The sequence below is a fragment of the Bos taurus genome, chromosome 13 (genome assembly GCF_002263795.3).
Source record: "Bos taurus isolate L1 Dominette 01449 registration number 42190680 breed Hereford chromosome 13, ARS-UCD2.0, whole genome shotgun sequence".
In the NCBI taxonomy this organism is placed as follows: Eukaryota; Metazoa; Chordata; class Mammalia; order Artiodactyla; family Bovidae; genus Bos; species Bos taurus.
This window is the reverse complement of record NC_037340.1, coordinates 58,474,680-58,479,094: the sequence shown is the minus strand read 5'-3', so window position 1 is coordinate 58,479,094 and position 4,415 is coordinate 58,474,680. Positions and strand designations below refer to the sequence as shown.

Below are 4,415 nucleotides of genomic sequence, written 5' to 3'. Positions count from 1 at the left end.
ATCAGAGAACTTGATCCTATTTATTTTCATTTGGAAAAGCAAAATTCAATGAAATTAAGAAAAAAATATAAGGGATTGGTTGAATCAGGAAGATCAAATATAACACAACTGTTTAAAACATGCTTTCAAAGATTATTTGACAATATAGAAAGAAGCCCTTCTTGGACTTCTTTTAAAGTAAATTTTAAAATGGGCTTCAAAACTGATCCCAGTTTTGTACAAATAAAATTATATTATTAGGAAAAAAGACTAAATGATACATGCCAAAATGTTAACAGCAGCTAGTTTTATGTAATGGATTAAGTGAAATTAACATTTCTCTTATATGGTTTGCTGTATTTTTTACAATTAACGTTATTTTTAAAAAAACATTTAAAGGTTACTTGAAAGTGCCTCTGAAGCAACATGCACGTCTTCTCCCGTGCGGCTCCTTTAACTCCAGTTAAGACGCGGAAGAGGCGGGGGTGCCAGACACCGCTGACGTCAGAAGCAGCACGAAATGACACAGCGGACGAGCCAATCCCAAGTTTGCATTCTGGGGGCCCCTATTCGATTGGACACAAGTGCGGGCGGCCTTGCCCAATGGCGGAAGAGGGGCAGGAGCCGGGTGGCCGCGTGGGTTTTAAATCCACGTGGTGGCACAAGGGAAGGGCGGTGGCAGCGACTGAGCCTTAGGGGAGAGAGCGCTCTACCCTGGAGGGTGTGCATGGGTGCCACCCTCCATGCCTCCTGCGACGTGGGCCTGGTGCTCAGCCTCACCGCAGCTGTTTGTATCAGCAGGTACCTTATAGGATCTTGTGAGTATCCAGTGGTATTCGTTCACTGGACTGATGTTTGCTACCATCTACCGTGTTGCCAGGCAGGGCCCATGAGAGACACCCAAAAAATCCACGCTTCTGTGTAATTTCCAGCAAGTGGTTTATCGCTACCTCCATGCTGCTCTTCTCCATAGCTCTTACTCTGTTCCTCTAAGAAGATGTGAGCTTCACGGGACAGTGAGTGATGAGGAGATACCCTGTGCCTTGTGAAGTGTTCGCCCCACGTTCATGTTCAGTCTGTACTTGTGGAATAATTACTTCAAAGACCAGTTTTTGGCACAGTGCTTGCCACGTAGTCGGTTTGACAAATGGTAGCTATTTGCGGAATAAAGAACAATTGATTTTATCATTGATTAAATGACTATTAAATGCGTTCTGGGCACTAGCTATGTATTATTCATTTAATGGTTACAAAATTACATGTCTTATGTCATAAAAAAAGTAGGTTAAGTACTATTATTATTCCCATTCTACAGATATGGAAAACCAAAGCAATGGGAGGCCAGGTATTTTCTAAGATCCTATAGCTAGGTGGTGATAGGGTTAGATTCAAGAGGCCCTGATCTTAACCACTGTGCCATCCCAGTATTTATCCAGTACTTGTCTTTCTTTCCTAAGAAAATTCTCGTAAATCATCCCTGTGCTCCTGGGAATCCAGAGAAAAGGGAGGAAGTAGCAATCAGGTGTGCGTGGCATAGCCAGGTGAGCTGGCATCCTGCCCTGTGCAGAATAGCCCAGCTTTGCTGTGTAGCAGAGGTCAGAGAGGGGTGAACAGAGAGGCTGCCTTTGGGGCATGTCAGGCCCTGTGCTGGGCTGGGCCATGGGTACATTGATGACAGACCCTCATGGGGCTGGTAGTCTAAACCAGCAACCACTAAATGGTGATCTGTGGGCAGCCTGCAGAAGTGCTTTAGGTTTTGCCTGCCTAATGTTTGTTACAATTTTTCTAAAATTTTCTAAATTGCCACGGTGTCCACCCCTCTATATTGTATCACATGTGTCTGCCTTTATTAACATGTCCCTACCAGCATCTGAGTCTCTAGCCCCTTGTTTAACCATGAAGGCAGGCCCCAGATGAGGCCCAGCACCTGAAGACCAGTCTCCCTCGGCTGGCACTCAGGTGGGAATTTCCACCTTGAGCCCTGAAGTTCTGCACCTCCCAAAGCTGAAAGGCCCTCCACTGGCTCCTGAGGTTGTGCAGCCCTCAGCTGGAATTTCTGAAAACTCTGGCAGTGAATGCCAACGCTGGCTTAGTTAACCCTGGATTTGAATCCCAGCTTCACTGCCAACCACTGAGTGTTGCTCAACCATAACAACCTGCTTCTGTTTCCTCTTCTGCAAAATGGGGATAACAATAGTCCCTGATCACAGGGTTATTGTGAAGAGTCAGATGATGCAGGGAAGATGCTTGGCACTCAGTCGGTGTTCATCAAACAGGCTGCTGATCTTTCTTTAGGAGGCACTGGCACTGGCAGGAAGTTCTTCCTTACATCTAGCCGAGTCTCAGTTGCTCTATAACTTCCTTAACTTCATACTCCTGACACCAAATGTGTGCTTCTCTTTCCATGGAACAGCCCTTCAGAAATCAAGGACCCAGATACACATAACAGCTTCCCATTCAAGATGTGTTACATAATTTGTGGAGCCCAGTGCAAACTAAAAATGTAGTGCCCCTGGTTCAAAACTTAGTGAGAGTGTCAAGGGGATGACTGCAGAGTTCAAAAATTCCTTCTAACTGCACTCCTACACACCCCATGGAGTGGGCCCTGCTCCCATGGGTGGTCCCCAGTCCTGTAATGTCCTGCAGATCTGCATGTTGCAATAGGAGGTCTGCCTCCTATTGCAGGACAGAGTAAGAAGAGTTTCCAGCTGCACCCAGGGGAAGGCACCGACAGGCATGGTCTATACTTCCTTGGGAGTTCTGGTTCACAGATCCTACCCAGCTGCGTGCTCTACATCTATCTGCTGGCTCTCCACACTTAACTTTTTGTCTGTTATGATAGAACATATATCTAGAGCAAAGTGCACAGATCCAAAGTCTATAGCTGAATGACCTTTTATGTTGTGTACACCTACGTAAACACTTCTTCCCCAGTGGCCCAGTGGTAAAGAATCTGTAGGAGACGGGAGTTCAACCCCTGGTCTGAGATGATCCCCTGGAGGAGGGCACGGCAACCCAGGCATGGCAACCCACTCTATTATTCGTGCCTGGGAAATTCCGTGGACAGAAGAGCTTGGTGGGCTCTAGTCCAAGGGATCGCAAAGAGTTGGACTCGACTTAGAGACTGAGCATGCACATTCATGTAACCACCACCCACCAGTTCAAAAAGTTCCCTTCAGTCCCATCCTGGTTACCACCCACCCCACTCCCTTGCAGGGGTAGCGGTCATTCTACCTTCTTCCTCTGAGGATATGCTTCACTTGTTTTCAGACATCATATAAACAGGATCCTTCAGTACACACTCTTTTGTGTCTGACCTTTTCACTCACCATTAAGTCTGGGAGCCTCATCCTCATTGGTGTAATCGTGGTTTGTTTCTTTTCATTGCTCTGTAGCAGTTGTAACACACCACGGTTCTCATGTTGATTCTCCTGTTCATTTTGGTTGTTTTCAGCTGTTGGCATTACAGGCAGGGCTGCTGTGGGGAACTGGAACCGTCTCCGTGTGCTCACCGCATACATGCACTCATTAACCTGGGGTCATTGCCATGAGTGGGGATGTGGGTCAGAGGTGGGCCTGTGTTTATTGCCAAACAGTCTCCTGAGCTGGTTGTACCAATGTGTACTCCCAGAAGCAGTCACATGAGTCTTGCCGGGATTTCACAGCCACGCCGACACTCCACATTGCCGCTGTTTTAATTGCACTCTCCTAGTGACGTCACGCTTGACTTTTGGAACTGACCTAAGGAAGTTGAGTGCCAGAACTCACAGTTGCTGTTCCTTTCTGACCACTGACATTGAACCCTGGACGTTCACACACCCGTCCCAGAGCTCCCCTCCCCCTTGGGATCACTTGCAGATTTCACAAGCATGAACTTCATCTGAGTGACTGTTGAGACTCTGAACAGGACAGATCTCAGAGCAGGGAAAGCCCCAGCTTCTTCCTGGACACTCGTCTCCCCAGCTGGGTCTTAAGTCCTTGATCTCTCCTAACATGATCTTCATTTCCACATCTTGAACAGGAAGGTATCCGATCTTTTTAAAGTCACACAAACTATTGAAGAACATCTTTGAGGGAGTGGAGGGGTTCAGATCAGATTTTAAATGTACACAGTGATTGTAGGTTGCAGCCAAATGTGTGAATGATTGTGTGTGTGCTCAGTTGCTCAGTTGTGTCCTACTCTTTGCCACCCGCTGGACTGTAGCCCGCCAGGCTCCACAGTCCATGGGATTTCCCAGGCAAGAATACTGGAGCAGGTTGCCATTTCCTCCTCCAGGGGATCTTCCTGACCCAGGCTATGAATGATTAAAATATGCAAAAGAATGCATCTCAGAAACACAACAACAATTACTCCTAACCCTTATAGCACATTCACTGTGGGAGGCCCTGTGCTGGGGGCTTTATACCTGTACCATATCAATGTGAGCTTTCCAACA

The 4,415-nt window shown here is 46.9% G+C and overlaps 1 long non-coding RNA gene across 1 annotated transcript; it reads right to left on the bottom strand.

Moving 5' to 3' along the window:
* LOC107133073 (uncharacterized) lies at positions 1 to 3,500 on the bottom strand. The gene is made up of 2 exons (XR_001501722.3): positions 3,309 to 3,500; positions 1 to 1,133 (listed from the first exon to the last, which is right to left on the bottom strand). It is a non-coding gene; the product is annotated as an uncharacterized lncRNA (long non-coding RNA).
* Between the last annotated feature and the right edge of the window lie 915 nt (positions 3,501 to 4,415).